A 10,481-nucleotide genomic window follows, 5' to 3' on the forward strand; every position below is an offset into this window, starting at 1 on the left:
AAGACCCTGAAGAGTGTATAGAGCTGGTCCAGTGTTCCACGGCCAGGACGAAAACCACACTGTTCCTCCTGAATCCGAGATTCGACTTCCTGGCGGACCCTCCTCTCCAGTACCCCTGAATAGACCTTACCAGGGAGGCTGAGAAGAGTGATTCCCCTGTAGTTGGAACACACTCTCCGGTCCCCCTTCTTAAAGACGGGAACCACCACCCCAGTCTGCCAGTCCAGAGGCACTGTCCCCGATGTCCACGCGATGTTGCAGAGGCGCGTCAACCATGACACGCCCACAACATCCAGAGCCTTAATGAAGTCCGGGCGGATCTCATCGACCCCCGGGGCCCTGCCACCGAGGAGTTTTTTGACAACCTCGGTGACTTCAACCCCAGTGATACGAGAGCCCAACCCAGAGTCCTCAGGCTCTGCTTCCCCAGAGGAAGACGTGCCAGTGGGATTGAGGAGGTCTTCGAAGTACTCCGCCCACCGATTCACAACGTCCCGGGTCGAGGTCAGCAGCGCCCCATCGGCACTATACACAGTGTCGATGGCACACCGCTTCCCCCTCCTAAGACGTCGGATGGTGGACCAGAATTTCCTCGAAGCCGTTCGGAAGTCGGCTTCCATGGCCTCGCCAAACTCCTCCCATGCCCGAGTTTTTGCCTCGGCAACCGCCAAAGCCGCATTCCGCTTGGCCAACCGATACCTGCCAGCTGCTTCCAGAGTCCCACAGGCCAGGAAGGCCCGATAAGACTCCTTCTTCAGCTTGACGGCATCCCTCACCGCCGGTGACCACCAACGGGTCTGAGGGTTGCCGCCGCGGCAGGCACCGACTACCTTACGGCCACAGCTCCGATCAGCCGCCTCGACAATATACACATAATAAACATTTTATTTTAAAAAGTGTGAATTCACCACAAATGATTTAACTAGAATTGTCTTTATTTGCATTGATACTACGAGATTAGATTTGATCAAGATGAACAGAATATCAGGATTAATATGCAAAAATATTTACATGCTAGTGCGTTAGACTGGCCTAAATTGTAATAGTAGTGCAATGAAAAACAGTGCAATAAATTGAGCTGCAACCATTTTTTTATTATTACATAAGCAAAACAAATAAAATATATATTTAGTGGGCTGTCTCTATGCTTTTGACAAGCTAACAATAATAAATTGTTGATTTGGGGGAAAATGAGCTACCATTACACTAATGCAGGGGTTGCTAACCTGGTCCTCGAGAGATGCACGTCCTGCATGCTTTTGGGATTCTTCTGCTCCAATTCGAGTGATTCCAATCACCTGGTTTTTATTATCAAGCACCCATACAGCTTTCTAACAACCTGGACATTTGCATCACCTAAGTCGGAGAAGAGAAATTTGACAGAGTGCTGATGTGATGCCGGGACCGATGTGCAGCCAGGGTCACCAATAGTGTGCCTGTGGCCAAGATCTAAAAATAGACAACATGCTTTCTCAACATGCTGAGAAAAATTACCATTTGAAAATGGCTGGCATTTTATAAATTAGTTGCCTGTCATTTTTGTCATCTTGTCATTAACATGCCAAGTGTTTCATCATAAATAATAGGACTATCTGTTAATGAATAACGTCATTACAAATTAATGTAAATTGTGAATTAATCTCTTTTTTTAAAAAGGTCAGTGAGCCTTGATATGGATGGAGCAAGAGTTCCTACAACGTAGTACGACCAAGTGAGGGAAAAGCAAATTTCTTTTCGATTGCACATCGTCCTCCACGCTAATTATAAACGAAAGTGATGTGATCAAGAGCTGCTTCCCGAGATCAGTCATATTCCGAAGAGAAAGATGTGCTTGATTCATCTTGGCCTTGCATCATCTTCATGAAATACTTTTAAAGAATTCTTAAAGAACCAGAATAGGAATGTTGTTCTTCCTCTCCTAGCGGATTGTGTGCAACTCAATGAAAACCACATGTTTTTTAGTTGTACTTTGACAACTGAAGTCGAGAAAAAAGAAGAAATTAACAAAAAGTAGGGCTTCAACTAATGGTTATTTTACTTATCGATTAATCTGAAGATTTTTGTTTGTTGTAAAATAACAACAATATATATAAACACATACAGATCAATGTCATACACCTGCAAATGTATAAGATAGTCCTTTAATGCAAAAAATATATAATTTTGTTGTTTAAGGGGCTATGAATTTTTGTTACAATAAATGCTTAATGTGAAAACCCAGGACAGTAACATGATTTTTAACATTAACAAGCCAAAAGTTACCACTATCGCCCTTGCTCGCTGAGTCACTCACTCTTCCTTCATTGAGAACTTTGCATTTTTTGGGGGGTTTGAACAAATTTATTGACACTAATAACAGAAAACAATCTTGACAATCTCAACAGCAATCAAGCACATTCACAATATTATATTTCAATATGACGTTTAACAGCAAACACAATGTGAGGTTTGAACAACCTTTCTCGAAAATCTTAATAGCAATCAAGCGTATTCACAATTTCGTTGTATAACATCTTTGTTAGTGTCAATAGATCCGTCCAGGCCAAATTCGATTTTTTTTTTTTTTTCTAAACAAATCCACCGACACCAACAGCAGCAGAATAAAGACGACAATCTCAACAACCATCAAACATTATCACATTTTGTTATATCTGACAATATGACGTGACGATATGACATTTTAACACGTTTTCCTGACATTTTCAACATCAATTAAACAATTTCAGAGTTATTATCTTTTAATAGTAGTTAACCAAAGTGTAAAGGGCAAAACTATTGTGCAAGGGCATAGCTCTGCCATCCCACCCTCCCAAGCAGCATCCTCCAGTCCTCTTTGTGGGTCCTCTCCCTTCTTACTTCTACTTTCCACAACCCAGGCCGTTGCTGCCGGGACTCCCACAGTGTAGCTCCGGCTCCCCCCTCCGGGTGGGTGCATACTAGTCTTCTTTATGGCTGCGTCCTAGGCCCGCCGCTCACAGATTGTATGGTATCTACAGCCATTTGGAGCACAGCCACTGGGGGGTTTGGGGTTTTTAAGGGTTATTGTTCTATCTTCGTTATTCATTATCCATTATCCGTTATCGGTCAGTTCATAATACACTACAAAGCCTAGGAGCCGGGACACTTACTCTCAGCCACTGGGGGGATCTGCCTGCATTACAATGTGAAATTGTAAGCATGTCAATGAGGATCGTGTTGAGGATGCTCTCAGTGATGACAGCTGCTTGCTGTTGCGTGCATGATGTCTGTTTTTCATCATGAAGCTTGTCATTGTTTACCGCTTTCTAATGAGATGATGAAATATAGTATGAGTATTATTATGTCACAATATACAAGGACACAAAAAAAGAATGGGCACTTAAAAGCCTCAGCTTGAGCCAACCCCTTTTGGGCACAGGTTTATGTTAATATTGTATTGTTTCCCCGTGTGTTTGGTGCAAATGAAAGGCTGCTCGCTTTTGTTAATTAGTGGTCGATACGGTTTTTTGTGTTGTGCCCAAATAAACGTCATCCTTTTATTTACTAGTATCTCGCTCACACACATGCAGTCATTAATAAGCTAACAAGCAAATGCTTGCATTACGCGAACAACCAGAGACTAATGTTACGTTTTCTCACTTAATCACTCAGACTTTGCCAGAAAATCAAAATTGATGCTCAATCTTAGCACCATTGTGTTAAAGTGGATGTTTTTTTATGAAGCACAATCAAACACTGCCTAAGAGGATTAAACTGAAATAAAAGTATCTCACACACACACAAACACACGCGCAGTCTTTGATCAGCTAAAAAGCAAACGCTAACATCAGCTAGCAACCAGAGGCAAATGTTATGTTTTCAAACTTAAAAATGCAAATGACAAACAAATAGAAATAAATAATACAGAGGCTCCCTTCATCCTCGTCGGTGACTCCATGTTTTTGATTGCTGCCTTACAATCGTGGTGCTCCTGTGCCATATCACTTTTGCAAAGCTTGCAAGTGACGCACTTATTCGTTTTGTAAAGTTTTGAATGCTCCTACACTTTTGCAGACTTCAGTCTAACTGTATTTATTCTCCAGATCCGTCATGTTTCATGAGTTTACCGTAGCCTTTGGAAATAGCGCTTTTGTTCGCACTGTTATTCTCGCCGCCTCACATTGCGTGTAACGTCACTGGCTGAGTGATGTGCTGATTGACGCATAAATCGCGCGACACAGCTAATTCATTCGTTGCCAACCCTTTTAATACTTTTTTTTATTTTATCCATTCGTTGTTGCAGCTCAAAACAAAACAAAAACAGCCTCTTTCCTGCAAAGCAGTTGAACTGTAATTGTTGCCCAGGTGTACTGAGTATTTTTGTGACAACAAGATAAAGTAGATGGAAGATCTGCACAGCTTTTAAAAAGGACATTGAGTGTGTTTAATTGATTTGGGGCTCATTAGAAGGTAGAATTTTCTGTCCTAAAATACCCCCACAGCTCATTCATTACATCCTGAGAGAGTATATTGACTAAACGAGGACAGGCGCGGAAAGCTATCGAAGAAACCAACTAAACAAAGCAAAAGAAATAATCCCAATTTAGAACAGGTAGCAGAGTTCACAAACGATAGAGGATGGTTTCAAAGGGGAAATAGTCCTTCTTTTCTAATGGATTTTTAATCAGAGTACACCAGGCATGTCCAAAGTCCGGCCCGGGGGCAAACTGTGGCCAGTGATCCATCCCGCGGCCTATGTCATAAAATTAGTAATATGTGGCCCACCAGTATCGTTGATGGCTGTATGAAATAAATTTGTATCCCAAAATAATTCAATATTTCACAAGATGTTGGCAATAGCTTTTTGGCCACCTGCCTTTGGCTTTCTGTGAACTTTTTTGGCCAACCCATTTCGGACAAGGCGACTGTAAATAAAAAAAGGGACGATGACTGTGAGGGCGGTCCCTTCCGGGACAAGTGGAAATTGGAGTATTTTTTTCACTAAAACCCGAAACAACTATGTCTGCCTAATTCACCTCGTTTTCAAAGAGTATATTACCAAGAGGCCCTGCCAGACGAAACAAGCAGACTTCAAAAAGCTAATGGGAAACAAATACAGACGCTCCCCTTATTACAAACATTCGAATTACGGATAACGGCACGTACGATCATTTTTTGATTCTTTTCGCTGCTATTGGCGTGTGGCGCTGTGAGAGCTCGCCAAGCGTCCACCCCGGAGAAGAAATCCGGCTTCCTTTTCCCAATTTGTCATACTGTAATGTATCTCCGCTACAAACGTCAACGTTTTAAATATCAAATCTCTTGCATCCATCCAAATGTGGTCGATAAAAAGTGAAATGCTTCTCCACATAGCAAGAGTGGAAGTTGGGAAAAAGAGGCGAGCCATTTTGCAAGTGGCAATAATAAGGAAGATTAACGCTAAAGTGAAAATGGTGAACATTGCACGTGATTTCAACATGAATCGTTCGACCATCGCTATCATCTACAAAAACAGAGATCGCATAATGCAGCATGTCAAAGGTGCAGTGCCGATGCAATCCACCATTTGCAAAAGCAGAGGGAAAATCTTAGATAAGAGAAACTTCTCACTATTTGGCTCGAGGTTCAGCAGCAGCGGCGCATCCTCTGAGCCTAATGCTCATTCAGGAGAAGGCCATGTCTATCTTTGAGGATGCCAAGGCCAAGGCTGTGTAAAGTGTTTCCGAACCAGCGTTTTCTGCCAGCCAAAGGTGGTTTTCTCGTTTCAAGAAGAGCAGCAATGTCTCGAGGAGGAGGATGAAACGCCTGTCCCCATGAAGAAATTTGACACGAAACTCTTGCCGGAGGGGTTTTCGCTCTTAGAGAGAGCCATCACACTCTTCGAACGTTGCACAAGGTTGGAAAACGAATGAATGATGCCATACAGTGCTCCCGCATCATTTATGAAGAAAAGTAGAAAAAAAGCGTGCAGTAATTGTTGGATCGCTTTTTTCGGCCACCTGCCTTCACACCCTCCAAGCGAGATACAGAGCAACCCTCATCTTCTTGTTTTGGGGGAGGAAACTATTGACGCCCATCTTCCAAATGTAAGTTAAACTTAATTACTTTATTAAATGTTATATTGTATGTTTATCTTTACTTATACAGGCCCTTAAACATACTTATACATACCTTAAACATACTTATATAAACCTTAAACATATTTTTATAAGCCTCAAAAATAAATTCCATGCAAAATATAGCACTTGTGCGACTTACCAACGAATTCGACTTATGAACGAGCATCCGGGACGTTTCTCGTTCGTAAGTCAGGGAGCGCCTCTACTGTGAAAAGGTGAAGCGCTTTTTCACGAGACTCTGCGGGTCAGATGGAAAATCTACAAAGGCAAGCTATGAGGTCACAAGTACTGCAAATCTTTCACAGGGAGTGAATTTATAAAACTTTTCAAAGAATGCCAGGCTTAATAGTCGACCACTCACAGATTTTCAGCTTACCAAATCTGGCCCTCTTCTTTTAAAACTTTGGACATTCCTGGTGTACATGGACTAATTAATTACAGAGAGTTCTGGGAAAAGGCTCAAAATGGTTTGCTGCCAGCTAGTTTTGAAATACTTATTTGTGGCCGCTAAAATAGGCAGAGTGACACTTTTGAAAGGAAAAACGTGTTTATGTTTTCTACTCTGTTCGTTTTACACAGGAGTTAAAAAAAAACAATGCTGTCTTTAATTTGAGGTACGACTTGGCAGGTTTGCTTTTTTTAATTAACTCCATAGGCCCTAACACTTGTGTATAAATAGCCAAGTGACAGTTTTAAGATTTAGTTTCTAGTTTGTGCTTCATAATGTGCAGTTTACAGACTAAAATACTTTAGGAAGCCTCTTCCTTGACATAGAGGGATAATGTGCATTATTTAGTTCCGAGTAGTGTTTAAAAAGAAACTTAATTCATTAAAAATATATACAGAAATTGATTTAAATAATAGGCAAATATACATGATCGTGAAAATTGGCGTTTTTTAAAAAATACTTATAAGATAGAGAAATTTGAATTTGTTTCAAATAACATGACACTCATCTGGAGGGAGTTGACAGAGTCATCTGCCATCTTGCTCCGGCAGGTACCCAAAAAGAAATAAATCTGTCAAAAGGCCGGGCCCTAAAAATTATAGGAAAAATTGTGACGTTTGGTTACATTGAGACTACGTAGTTTTTATTCTTCCCTGTGCTTTTTAGCACTCATTTCCAGGTTCCAACACTCAATAGGACATTTAGTGATCAAATAATACACACTGTCATTTTAATTTTCAAACACAGTTTCAGTGATTGACATTCCACACCAAGAATATTTAAATTTTCTGCCAAACTTTGGATTTGTTGAAATTGCTTGCATAACACCAAAACTTGTATGAAACGTAATACTGTAACTTGATAAAAAAAAATATTTATTTTTAAGGAAAGCACATACAGAACAAATGTAGATAACTTGAATGTTGGCCATGAGCGCATTGAAAAAAAAAGTTTTTATCAGGTTACGCAGACTAATAAAACCAGGTGAGTGGAATCAAATTTCCTTAAACAAATGCTTCTATTTTAGATAAAATAACATCAGGAGGGATGTTTCCACAAACGTTCTCTGTTTGATAAATGGTGGTCAGCATATAAAGCTACAGTGAGTAGTTTTGAGAAGTGTGCGGCTTAGGCAACATCCAGTGCACGTATTTAAAACTGCAGGATATTATTTGACAACAATATCCCCGGGTAAAGAGACCATTATATCTTCAAAAGGAGGATCAGTTTTCTGTTGAAATGCCCAAATCTATGGACCTACTATTGTTAAAGTGCAAAGTTTCTGTAAAATTCATGTCATTCTCTGCATTTGTCTGCTATTCGATATATTTAACTGCAATTGCTGATCAAAATAACCAATTATTTCTAAAGGAAAAGCATGAAAATGATCAGGGGTGCCCAAACTTTTTCGCAAAAGCGCAATAAACAGAAGCCATGAAACGGCATAAGAATATTTCCGACCTTGGGGGCAAACCACTGAGGAGTGTCCATAAATACCTAACAAAGCTCAGTATCCTTCTGGGCATATTTTATATTGATGAAACAAGTCACATTCCAAAAACAAATAGAGCCACTTACAAAGAACCCGACTTGAGTTTCCTCTCGCGATGCTCATCTTTACGAGCTCATTATTACAACTTTATCGTCCCAGAGAAGAAAAAGCCAATTAGCGAGTGCTTATTTTGCGGCGGATTACGGAGTTGCAGTAAAGAATGAAGCGGCACCATAAACTTCTAAAATCTCAACGTAGACACTGTGGTGTGAAATTGTGTGAGTTGCCTCATTTGTGAGATGAGCGTAATTAGCGCATTAGCAAATTGTTACCAAAACAAATTAGCAGCAATGATGTTTGAAACATTCCCAATATCATTCAAAATGTAGTTTTGCTTCATTGGGGTTCAATTCATCAGATAAAATTGTTGAATTTTTCAAAAATGTGTTCGTAGTTATTATTCTTTGTGTGCGTGCAACCATTACAGCGGTGCTTAACTTTACAAGCGCAGAAATAACGAGCACTAGAGCGTGATGAAGCCATGATGACGCACATAAAGATAATGACAGGTTTAGTATCTCTTATTACAAGTAGTTTTTGGTGCCTTATGTTTTGCATGTAAATTAAAATGAGGACTCTGTTCAGGCTAACTTGAGACAAAGGGAAGATTTTGGCGGAAATGGAGAGAGATTTCACACAAAGACGAGAGAAAATCTGAAATTCGGAGTCGCTCGATATGCTAAAATGCTAACGTTATAGAACTTCAGTTTTCAAGTCAACAAATTTAAAGAAAACTACTCGTAAAGACACAGGACTGAAAGTCACCGGAATCTTTCTGCTCGTATTTATGTTAGTTCAAGTTGACAGCAAGTTTAAGTCAAGGATGCATTTTAGGTGATATCCTACCCATTAGCATCTTTCAAACCTCCATCCATCCATCCATTATCTGCACTGCTTATCCTCAGTAGGCTCACGGGAGTGCTGTAGCCCACCCCAGCTATCTTCGGGCAGTGGGCAGGCGACACACTGAACTGGTTGCCAGCCAGTCTCAGGGCACACAGAGACAGACCACTCACTCGCTCATTCACGCCTGGGGACAATTTGGACCGGCCAATTAACCAAACATGCATGGTTTTGGAATGTGCGAGGAAAACGGAGTGCCCGGAGGAAACCCACGCAAGCATGGGGAGAACATGCAAACTCCACACTGGAGGTTTGATCTCATGACCTCAGAACCGTGCTTCACACACGCTTACCACTGCGCCACCGTGCTACCCTCTTTCATTTATTTAGTGGTAATTAACGCACATTTTGATAGTCTACCAGTAGCCCTCTTTCAAACCCATAGAACAAAAGACACTCACTTTTCAATGGCAAGCAGCTGATCAAAATGTTGCTAAGGGTTGACTTTACGGACTATTTGAGGTGTCGATCTGAAAATAAATAAAAGAAATGTAAGACAAAAATGTTTATTTTATCTCAGAGACCGAATAATATTGAGTTGCTAATCATTAAACAACTACATAGTGAAATAGCCAAAGTTGAAATGTCTTTTTCGGGTCTTAAAGGGATATTGGGTATTCATTAGCACCTCCTATATGTAACTGTCATACAAGTGTGCATATTTTTAGATACATGTAGGTTCTCTGCCATCTTGCTGCTTATAACTGGCTTGGTTAAAATGAGAACAATGGTGCCGTTTGGTCAGTTGAGTCTCCTTGGTTTGTAATCTTCTTTGTGGTTTGTAGAACTCATTTTCACTTGCATTACACAATGCAGTAATATCTATCTGTCAAATATCACATAGTGTTCCTGTAATGTGATGCGTTTTTACAGGGATATAGTTCAAGAGCAGAAAACATTGCCATAAGCAAGCACACAGGACAGCCACGCCCTGACATTAGAGCTAAAATCTATGATCGCATTATGAAAACGGAATTTTGCAACTGAAACATGAAACACAGGGTAAACTAAAATATAACACTTAGACTTCAGCTGTTCAAATCATGATTAAGTCCAACTTTAAAACCCCATTGCTTTTTTTTTACCCATGATCAAAATGTTCTGCAAACTTGTTTTCAGAGAATATAATTCATGTTTCTTCTAATAACAGATTTCATGACAGTAGATCTTCAACTCCAAAAGCAAAGCCTCAGTTCTAACCTAATCGTCTATTTTCATGCTGAATTTCGCAGAATCCTTTCGGTGGTTTATTAATTATTAACCACCTCAGCATGAGTTGGGACTCATCATTTCTGGGAGAAAAAAAATGTATCATAGTAGCTACTAATATTTTATGGTGATGAAATTCCAAGTCAAGAATATTTGGAATTGAAGACTATCAGTATGTTTACATGCCGATAAAGATAAGGTTATTGTTGATATTTGGATTATGTAAAACTAGGTGAATGCGCACTTAGGTGCGATTATATTCTTAGTCCGACTTGAGCTGGATTCATCCGTT

Source organism: Urocampus carinirostris, chromosome 9 (assembly GCF_059441175.1).
Source record: "Urocampus carinirostris isolate Australia breed hairy pipefish chromosome 9, RoL_Ucar_1.0, whole genome shotgun sequence".
In the NCBI taxonomy this organism is placed as follows: Eukaryota; Metazoa; Chordata; class Actinopteri; order Syngnathiformes; family Syngnathidae; genus Urocampus; species Urocampus carinirostris.